Genomic DNA, 11441 nt, shown 5'->3' with positions numbered 1-11441 from the left:
AGTGGGGAAGTAGGTTTCTACATGGCTTACTCAAAAACTTTTTAAATTTGTTGAGAGAGAAAGGTGAAAGATAGGCAGGGAGAATGGGTGTGTCAGGCATTCATTCACTGTGAACAAGTTCCAGACACGTGCACCCCCTTGTGGGCATGTGCAGCATTGCACACTTGAGCAACTGCATCTGCCTATGTGGCACGTGGAGATTCAAACATGAGTTCTTTGGCTTCACAGGCAAATACTTTCACCAATAAGCAATTTCTCCAGCCCTCAAAACATCTAAAAATTTTAATTAAGCCTTCTCCCACCCCTCCTCTCTTCCATCCCATTCCCTGCTCTCTTTTCATATTTTTAATTGAGCTCTTTAATATAAAAATATATTGTGGTGGCCTTGTCCTCCCTCTTTTTCTCCCGTGCACGGATGCCATTCCGTCGGCCTCGGCCCGCGGTGCTGACCCCTAACGCCATGCCTTCAATTAAGTTGCAAAGTTCCGATGGAGAGATATTTGAAGTTGATGTAGAAATTGCCAAGCAGTCTGTGACCATCAAAACCATGTTGGAAGATTTAGGAATGGATGATGAAGGAGATGATGACCCAGTTCCCCTACCAAATGTTAATGCAGCAATACTAAAAAAGGTCAGTCAGTGGTGCACCCACCAAAGAGAAGCGGACTGATGATATCCCTGGGTGGGACCAAAAATTCCTGAAAGTTGACCAAGGAACACTTTTTGAACTTATTCTGGCTGCAAACTACTTAGACATCAAGGGTTTGCTGGATGTTACATGTAAGACTGCTGCCAATATGATTAAGGGGAAGACTCCTGAGGAGATCCGCAAAACCTTCAATATCAAAAATGACTTTACCAAAGAGGAAGAGGCCCAAGTGCACAAAGAGAACCAGTGGTGTGAAGAGAAATAAAAGGTTGTGCCTGACACTGTAACACTATAAGGATTGTTCCAAATACTACTTGTACTCCTCTGTTTGTGATGTTAGTATTAGACACACAGTAGGGAAATGCAGCAGCAAATCAATTGTATTAGCATAATAGTGTCCTCCTTGCATGTGAAGTCTGAGTACAGATTCCAAGTTAAAGGCAGAGTTCCTTCAAGTGTGAGCAAAAGTTGTCTTTCTTTACTCTCGATAAAACTGAGCTATGGTTTCTCTGGAGAGAGTGGCATCTTGGGCTTCTTCTGTTTTTTGTAAAGCGATTTCTGCCTGGTTTATTGTCCAGTTAACTTCAGTGAACTTTTCAGAGTTGCCTTTGTAAATAAAACAACTTATAAGAGGGGTTTTATAATAGAAAAACTAGGATCTTTATTCAAGAATTGGAAACTGGAAGCAGGTAACCTGAAGTTAATGCTCTGACTGGAGTTGTTAGGATGTCTCCAGCCTCCTGAGACAAGCAGAACACTGCTCTTGATTAGCTCGTGTGTAGCTGGGTTCTCTTCATTGAACCTGAGGACTGGGGTTTGGTTTTTCTTTCATTATTATTTTTTGGGGAGTGGATTTTTTTTTAATTTTTAATTACAGCTTTGAATATGTTGCCTAGAGACTTAGTTATTACCCAGTCTGTGGTTTTGTGGGGAAATGTAACTAGACAATTTGCTAGGTTTCAATAAAAAAAAAACACTTAATTCATGTGGTATGTCATCCTTTTTATAATCAGTGTTCCCACATGGGGAAAACACAGTACTTGCACATAAGCAGTAATTTAATTTTTAACATTAATGTGTGGCAAAACAGAAAACAGCTAGCATGAGCACAAGATGACTTTTCAATAAAAAAATAAGTTTTACAGTAAAAAAATCAAATAAAAAAACATATTGCAAAGTGCTTATTTCCCATGAATTATATAATTATGTTCCCTGCACAGTCCCATTTCACTGAGGTCCCTGCTCAGTGAGATTATCAGACATTATTTTGGGGTCATTAATGCACCATTTAGTTTCTGTAGTGAGGAGGCACAATGCCTCAAAAAAAAAAAAAAAAAAAAAAAAAACAACTTTTCCCACCCTGTGGCTCTTACATTCCTTCTGTCCCCTCTTCTGCAATGTTACCTGAGCCGTGGAGGGCTTGATACAAGTCTCCTTTACTGTTAAACTCACAGCAGCCCCTGATTTCCTGTGTTGATGAGTTTTGAGAATCCTCACCATATACACCCATATCCCTGTAGGAGGTTCTGGGCTAGCAGTGAGAACAGCACTCATACTTCATCCACCACTTCCTCTGTAATGTTTCCTGGGCCCTATCAGATGTGATAGAGATGACTCATCTTGTGCTAAGTAATTGGCTTTTTTTTTCTTGTCACAATAATAATTCCTGGGTTTCCCTTTTATTTGCTGCCATCTGTAAAAAGGTAAGTTTGAGGTCAGAATGGATCATAGTATATAAGTGTAGGCATTTTGGAGAATTTTGATGGGCATCACCTCTTCTTCTAGCCAAAGTACAGTGGGATCTTCCCTCTAGGGTCTCTGACTTTCCAAGCTATAGGCTCTGACTTGACTCTCAATTCAAATATGAATTTCCTTCCACTGATCTTCCCTCATATCCAGTCAGAGAGCAGTTGATTACCCCCATAGCCTGTGTGCCAATGTTACACTAGTGTATACATTACCTTAGCCAGATGATTTTGTAGTTTATAGGATTCATTACTCGTTCACACTATTTAGTGACTTTTATCCATTCATTTCAAGTAACTGTAGCCTATGGTATCTTAAGCAATAGGCCTTTCTGGTGGGTAACCCAAGTGCTTTGGCAATGGTCTGTATTAATTTTGTGGCCTCATGGGCCTCTCTGACTTTTGTTCTTTGTGTTGAGTATTCCCATTTTGGCATTGGTATTTACCAGCAAGAGCCTGTGGTTTTAGGTACTTGTGCCCAACTATCCTTCCCTTTTTTAAAATAACATTCTTTTACTTATCTGAGGAAGGTTTCATCATTAGTTTTGTGGATTTCTCCTCCTTCCCTCCTTTACCCATTCACCTCCATGTTCACCCAACACTTTTATTCTTTCCCATTAATTGCCTCCCTAGTAATACCATCCTCTGTTCCCTCCCTGCTTTTTCTCTTTAGAAACTTCATTCTAGCTTCCTTACCAGTATTACTGAAGCTTACTAGAAGTTCTAAATAAACCAAACTTCCATGTTGGGATCTGCATATAAGCAAGAACATGGGGCATATTTCTTTCTAAGCCTATATAACCTCACTTAGTAGAACTTTTTCAAGATCCTTGTATTTTATTGCCAATATCATAATTTATTTTTTCTTACCACTGAGTAAAACTCTATGGTGTATATGTACCACATCTTCATTTTCTAATCATCAGCTGATCGGCATCTGGGTTGATTCTATTTCCTAAATGTTATGTCTAGAGTAGCAAATAACGTGGTTAAACAGGTGTCTCTATGGGAAAGACTATAGTATTTTGGCTATGTGTCCATAAGTTATATAACTAGGTCAAACAGTAGATATATTTTGATTTTTAGAAATGTCCATACTGATTTTCCTAGTTTGTGAAGAATTTTGCACTCCTACCAACAGTGGATGAGGGTTCCTCATTTCCTCCACCATATCCAGCATTTACTGATATTTGGAAGCCTTTAAGATGTGTTATTTCTTCCTTTTTTCTTCCTCCCTCCCTCCCTTCATTCCTTCCTTTCTTCCTTCTTTTTTTCCTCCCTGCCTTCCTTTCTCTCTCTCTTTCCCTCCCTTTTCCTTCCTTCTTTTCTTCCTTCCTTCCTTCCTTCTCTCTCCCCCCCCCTCTCTCTCTTTTTATGTAGAGTCTTGAATTATCCCAGGCTATCTGTAATTAAATATGTAATCTCAGGGTGGCCCCAAACTCCTGGCAGTCCTCCTACCTCTGCCTTTTGAGTTCTGGGTTTAAATGTGTGAGCCACCATACTCAGCTTCATTCTAAGTTTTTCCTTCAATATATCAATTTCTTTATTAACTCCATTTTCATTTCTTGGTTTGACTTTCATCATTTTACTTCAAATTCATTCCTGCATGTGATCATGTCCTATGTGAGTTCATTTTTTTTATTCCCATTCATTGGTACTCATTCTTCTTATTCAGTCTTTTATTCAGGTCTTCTTGATCGTGTTCCATTTTACTCAGCTGTCTGTTGAGGTGTATTTGCTGTTCCTCTTTCATTTCATTCATCCATTTGTTCATGGCTTCAGTAAACTTGTTAAGTATGCTTTTGGTAAATGCCCTTTTGTATACTTTGGAGTTTTTTCTAAGTAGTTATTGAATTTTTTGTTTTACTTTTTTATTTGATTGGGGGTGGGGTGGAGAGATGGGCATACCAGAGCCTCCTGCCACTGGAAACATACTCTACAGGTATACACCACTTTGTCCATGTGGTGCATATGGGTCCTAGTGAATTGAAGCTGGGTCCTTAGGTTTCACAGACAACTGCTTTAACTGCTAAGCCACTTTGCCAGCTCATCTAACTAGGTTTTACTGGAGTATTCCACTGTGGGACTAGGCATTCTTGTTGGATATATCTTGCCTTGGTTTCTTGTGTCATTTGTTTTGCATTGGGGATTGCCCATCTACAGATAGTTCTTTGTCTTGCTGACAATGCAGCAACAACTCCTCTTGCAGAGCTCATGTTGCATGGCTTGGTGTATCTTGATTCAGGTGATTGTGGGCTGGTGGTCAGTCCACATATCTGAGCTGGCTAACTGGAATGTGTATTCACCTGGAATATGTAGTCTTCATGCAGATCTAGACTGGGGAAAGTGGCTGGCTTTGGATTCCCAACACAGGGCAAAGCTCTTGTGCAGGCCAGAGCATGAAGTCAGTGCCTCATGGGCCTGAGTCCCTGTCTCCGTGTGCACAGGTTGAGGTTGTACACATGAGACTGAGTGTGTGCATAAGGGGTGTGGTGCACTTACCTGGAGGCTGGGTCACCTTGTCAGTGCCAGGGGCTGGTATGCAGTCAGCTCCATCGTCCCTACTAAGAGTGGCACAGGATTGCTGGCATGGAGTGAGATCAGTGCCAAATTTGACTGATTGCAAATCTGAGTGTATGTGGGCCAGTGTTTTATCCCAGGGACTAAATGCACACAGGCAGGGAGCAGGGGAGCACTCGCCTGGTCTCTGAGTGGCCTCCTTAGCTTTATGTTTGTTTGTTCGGTTTAGATAGTGAGTCAATGTATCCCAAGCTGTCCTGTAACTCACTCTGTCTGCTAGGCTGGGCTCAAACAGTGATTCTCCTGCCTCAGCCTGCATACTACTGGGTTTAAAGGTGTGAGCCTGATGCCTGGCTAATAACTGATCTTACCTCCTTCTTTCCAGGACATGAGTTACTTTCCCTGCTTAAAACTGTGGAGCACTTCACACCTGACATTTCAGAGGCTGTCTCTGCAAGCAGATGGAGTGATTGGGAGCAGAGAGTGGATTGGCTGAGGGGCATTTCCACAAGAGGTAAGGCGCACATATCATATGCACACAGTGAAGAAAGCAGGGGTCCCTGTGAACCCCACACTCCACACTTCAGAGGTTTCTGTCTTCAGAAACAAAAGCAGGAGCCCATGTGCTTACCAACTGTCAGGGACCTTCAGCACCACTTGTTTCCCTAGAGAGGGAGACTGAGAGTCTGAGGCCTAGCCTCACCCCCAAGCAGAAGACAGAATGACACTTGAGAATGTGACCTAAGGACAATTTAATTGTTCCTCACAGGTAAGTACTCTGGATGAACATGGTGCCCAGTGCTGGTGAGGCCACACTCCACCCTTGCCATCTATCTTCCAGAACCTTCCCCCTGTGTGTCCAGCACAAAGTTTTTCTGTGGAGCAGGTCTCCAGCAACAGAACATTTCCAGTTGGAATGGTTGTAGAGGTCACCTGAGTCCTGATGATCTGGACTGTTCTTGCATAGACTAAGACCAGTGGTAAATTTTGTAAACCTAAGACCACTAAGTATAAGCTTTTCAGGTCCTGTTGATCCATATCTTTGTGAGTCCTTGGCCATGTAAGTCTCCCAGAGCTCTGCAGAGGAATCAGCTTCAGTAGAATACAATTTGAATTCATATAATCATTAATAATGGTCAACATCTTTGTTTCATTTTGCATTTTTGAGGGTGTGTTTTGAGGTTAATTATGTGATTGTTTAGTGATCATAGGTTTTCTTTCCCTGAGTGCCATTGGCCCTTTCCCATCATTTGCATTTCCTGGATTGTTTTGATTTTTTGTGGTTGTTCTTTGTAGATGTTAAGTCTGTGAGTTGCAGATAACTTCTCCAAGAGAGTTTGGGAGATTCCTTTGGGGAATATTGGTCTATGCATGTCCCAAAATTGCTATAGCTTTGTAATTATGTTGGGTGAATGGGAGATCAATTCTACTTGCCACTTTAGAGGTGTTTTATCCTTGTTTTTTTTTTTTTTAACTGCCTACCCTGCTTCTGCTTTACACCCTGCCTTCCTTTGGCCTGGCGAGGCATGGCCTTATCCACTGCTTACATGGCCGTGCCCTAACCTTGATCCCCTCATGTTTCACCTAGCCTTGTCTTCCTCTAGGTCTGCATTTCCAACCCTCTTGCCTTCTTCCTGGCTTTGTCTTCACTTACATGGGGTAGCCTTCCACCTTTCTTGGCCTTGCCTCCCCCTTTTTGTCTTTCTGATGAAGCTGAAGTTCAGATTGCATCCAGGTATTCATCAGTGCTGGAGAATTGAACCTAGGCAGCAGATTTTGCAAGCAAGTGCATTTCATTTCCCCAGCCTCTGTTTGTTTTAAGCAGGGTCTTATTCTGTAAGCCAAGTTGACATGTAACTCATGGTGTAGGCTAGGCTACTCTCACAGCTGCAGGAATATTCACAGCCCAGGCTCCGGTGTCATGGATTTACAAGCTTGATCTATCATGCCCCGTTACTCTATTTCTTTTGGTCCTTTGTGTGTAAGAAGATAATCTTGACATTGTCACTTGATGTAAAAATTATTTTGTTATCTTCTCTGCCTCTTGGAGGCATGTAGAAATGCCCACCATCATTTTTGGTTGTGACAACTTGCTGGGTGAGTCTCTAGGTTGTGCCCTGTAAGAAGTCAGGATGCCCCAATTCTACTGTATTCTGTGCAGGTCAGTGAAGAACATAGTATTGTGGAAACTTACATGCCATTACTAATGTGACAGAGAAGGGCCAATAGAAACTTAAAAAGCAACTTGTGTGGGTTAGAGGGAAAAAAAATAACTAATGGAAATTTGTTAGAAATTTGGTTGAATATCTGAATATTTGCACATTTTTAAACATGTTAGTTGCATGTAGTAAAAGACTCAGAGTAAGATTTCTCCATTCTACCATTTTGTTGAAACTAATCTCCTTTTTACTTTTTAATTCTACTTTCCTTGCATAGATTCTGTCTGCATTTCATAACTTTTCCTTTTGAACAATTAGCTCCTTAAAATTTCCCCCTTACTCATTTTCCATTTAAGTACCTAGAGCCATAAGAGTGAAGTTACAAAGAGTGATGGATATCACTCAATCTACTTTTTGTTTTCTGACATGAAACACATTCCTACAATGTTTTTCTTTTCATAGCCTGTTTGCCAAGTGCCTGAATGGGTGCAATAGTGGCATGTCGGCTCTGCAGGAAACCAACTGCTCTCTTATTGGACTAGAGACCCACTCTATGGGAGGGAATATGTGCCTGGTACTGAAAACCTAATCAAAAGCCTGTGGCAGGGGAGGTCATGAGGCTTAGGGGTATAAAGCCTGCTTTAGTCTGGCTAAGTGCATGTATTATTTGCACCAAACTGTCCTGAAAGCACTACACGTAATGTTCACATTCATATATTAATGCTGCTCTCACTTCTACTTAGAGAAGCTTCACTTTTCAGATGGCACTGACTGCAGGGATGACCCAAAAGGCAACATAGTACTGAGCAGAAGTGACAGAGGAGTGTCCACCACTGAAACATCTCTTTCACAAACTCCAAGGCTCAGGATCCACTGCAGAAAAGGTGGTGGAAAGAATGTAAAAGCCAAAGGAAAGACACCACTCCTTACAAAGCAACTGTTCAGACAGAAATTGGCCTCGATATCTATGACCTCACTGTGCCTAGCAATACTTTCACAAGACCATCACAGTAGGAGAAAAATGTGATGACATCAAAATAAAAGGGAGACTAATGGAGAGAGGCAGGGGATATGATGGAGAGTGGAGTTGTGAAGGGGGAAAGTGGGAGAGGGGAGAGAATAAATATCGTTTATTGTCTTTAAGTATAGAAGTTGTCAATGAAAAATAGATTGAAGGCAGGTATATTGGTGCACACCTGTAATCCCAGCACTTGGGAGGCAGAGTTTGAGGCCACTCTGAGACTACATAGTGAATTCCAGGTCAGTCTGAGCTAGAGTGAAACTTGACCTCAAAAAAAAAAAAAAAAGAAAGAAAAAAAAACATTGAAAAGTTGAAGGAATTATGCTAATAAAGATATTGACATTTAAACTAAAAAATCAAAACAATAAAGCAAAACACATTTATATACAAAATAAGATGGCAAAATTACAGTAGACCATAATTTCACTAAGCTTCCTTTTGCTCTTTCTGCAATTACACACCTGTGGCCCCTTATGAGCCACTTCCTTGTGCAGAGTGGCCACTCTCTGAGGCAGAGTCTCACTCTCAAGCTCTGACCTGGAATTCATTGCAATCATCATGCTGCAAGTTTCCAAACACTGAGATTGAACATGTGATCTACTATACCTGGCTATTAACTGTTAATCACAGTTTATTTCTGTAATTTTGTGACTTTTAATTAGTTGTTGTTACTTTTTGACTGTGTTAATTAAGTGAATCCTACATATAGATTCTGTTGTAAAATGAGTATATATTGTTAGGTATTATCCATGGCTTCATGCATCTCTAGAACATAATCTTCTGAAGCCCCAGGTATACCAGCATGTCTTATAGCTTCCTATTCTTAGGAATTATATCTAAAAAACAGTGTTCTCTGTGGTGTCAGAATGAAACAGGGTCTTGTGCATATCAAATGCTCTGTTGCAGATCTGCTCCCCATGCCCAACTCACTGACAAACAAAGAAGGAGAAACTTAGCCAGGTGTGGTGGTGCACGCCTTTAGTCCCAGCACTAGGGAGGCAGAAGTAGGATGATCACTATGAGCTGGGGGCCAGCCTGAGACTACATGGTGAATCAAAGTCAGCCTGGGCTAGAGTGAAACCCTACCTTGAAAAAAACAAAAAAAAAAAAAGGAGAAACTTTTAAATATACATGGATGTCCAATGTGTAGGAAACTGACATCCAGAAAGGAGGGTTTTTTGTTTGTTTGTTTGTTTTCCATGTGCTGTGGTGGATAACAAACAAGGAATGAAGGAATGAAACTGATATTCCTCATTTTCAATTCAGGATATTCCCACACATCTCATTGCCTTGTGATCAGAAAACTGACTGCAGTTCTATCAGATCCATCCTCTGGCTGATTTTCAGCTTATGGTTTCTTAGCTCTGGTACTGCCTAAGCTTTCTTATTGCTCTGGCAGGATGTTTTCTTCTCATCAGGTTCCACCTCTCTCTGGGGTCCTAGGGATACTCTCCCTATAGTTCTCACAAGTGCTTTATCCACTGAGACATCTCTCCAGCCCTTGAGAAAGGATCTTTCTGTGGTTGTGAATCCACCAAATAGGCTAGACTGACTGGCCAGCAAGACCCACAGATGCATCTGTGTGCCTATTGTAAGTGTATGCTTCAAATGTGTATTATGTTCTTAAATCCTCTTTGCCATGAAATAATTTTTGAGACTTTTAGAGACGTTTTGCAAATCAATAGTGAATTACACATAGAAAGTATAAAGTAGATATATAAGAAATACTAGGTGATTGGGCTGGAAATGCAGCTCAGAATGCAAGGCCCTGGATTTAATCCACAGCAGAAAGAAAGGGAAAAAATAAGGGTGGAAGAAGAAAAGAGAGAAATAAACATGAAGGCCACCATGAGACTACATAGTGAATTCTCGGTTAGTCTGGATTAGAGCAAGTCCCTACCTCAAAAAACAAAGAAGAAGAAGATAAAAAGAGAGAAAGAAAAAAAAAGTTTCATCTTTCTCTGCAGTTTTTGGGAAATTCCTTCACGGTCTACTCCTACCCTCCACCCTGCTTTTTAAGGAGTCCCTTCTCCAAACTCTCTGAACCATGTCATTCTCCTAGCTATCCCATGAAGGGCTCCCTCATCTTCTCAATATGACCATGGGAAAGTAACACGTACCTGAGAGCATGAATGTGGGCTACTCTGAGTAACAATGATTAAAAGACATTTTTAACAAATATTTTAAGCATGGGAAAGAAGAAATCATGATTCAAACAATAAAGATAGGCATGGGCTTTTCATTAGAGTCACAGTTAAGTATCTTCACATGCATACATAGCACTTTGGTGGCTTTCAATTACCACTCAAAGAGTTTCTAAATAACTTTTTCTCCTCTTTTGTCTTTTGGAGGCGTGTGATTAAAGACTGGCTCCAGCAGTGCTGTGGTACTTTGAATATATGTCTGAAAATAGACAGATGTTTTACTGTCTCCAGTGGCCTGGTTGAAGAAGGTGTCACTGGGGGTGGAGACTTTGCAATCAAGCACCTTTGATCCATCTTCCCATCTATGGAAATGGAACTTTTGGAAACATTTTCCTTATTTATGAATTTCTTATGGCTAGGGAGATGGCTCAAAGATTAAAGGTACTCGGTGCAAGGCTGTCATCCTGAGTTCAATTCTTCAGCTCCAGCATCAGTACTGGTAGCAAAGTGGCATGTGAATCTGTAAACCCAATGTTCCCATGGCAGTGGGACCAGATCGAGGAGAATTCAGAAGCTCAGGCACCAGCTAGACTGGCTTATCCAGTAGTAAACATAACAAGGGATGCCCTGGCTCAGAACAGAGATGTCTCACAGCCATCACATGAATTGCATAGCAAAAACATTGCAATCTTTTCTCTCCCGCAAACAACCACACATACAGGGACAGAGACACAAAAGTTAAATTTTTAAAAAACCTCTTGCAGAGACAATTGAAATGTTTTCAGTATAGTCCCACAGGTAAAGAATGAACATGGGAGAGGGCTACTTGAGAGATGGCTTAGCGACCAAAGGGCTTGCCTGCAATGCCAAAGGACCCAGGCTCAATTCCCTAGGGTACACATAAGCCAGAAGCACAAGATGGCACATGCCTCTGGAGTTGTTTGCAGTGGCTACAACCCCTGGTGAGCCCATTTCCTATCCCCCGTCTTTCTCTCTGCTTCTGTCTCTCTCTTTCTCAAATAAATAAATAAAATATTTTAAAAAAATGAATATGGGGGACTTGGGTGTATGATACTTAGTAAAAACATATATGTTTGAGAAAAACATAAGGTGTAGGCTCCCTCATTTGTTATCAAATAATGAATGCTCTCAGCAAGTAGTCTAAGGGACAATTTAGTGCACAAACCCACACTGCATATATAG

General features: G+C 41.1%; 1 pseudogene; it reads left to right on the top strand.

Annotated features, from left to right (window-relative positions):
• Nucleotides 1-460: 460 nt before the first annotated feature.
• Nucleotides 461-956, top strand: LOC123457375 (annotated as a pseudogene).
• Nucleotides 957-11441: the final 10485 nt, after the last annotated feature.

The sequence above is a fragment of the Jaculus jaculus genome, unplaced genomic scaffold, assembly GCF_020740685.1.
Source record: "Jaculus jaculus isolate mJacJac1 unplaced genomic scaffold, mJacJac1.mat.Y.cur mat_scaffold_41_1_1322751_arrow_ctg1, whole genome shotgun sequence".
Lineage (NCBI taxonomy): Eukaryota > Metazoa > Chordata > Mammalia > Rodentia > Dipodidae > Jaculus > Jaculus jaculus.
This window is presented reverse-complemented; position numbering and strand designations above follow the sequence as displayed.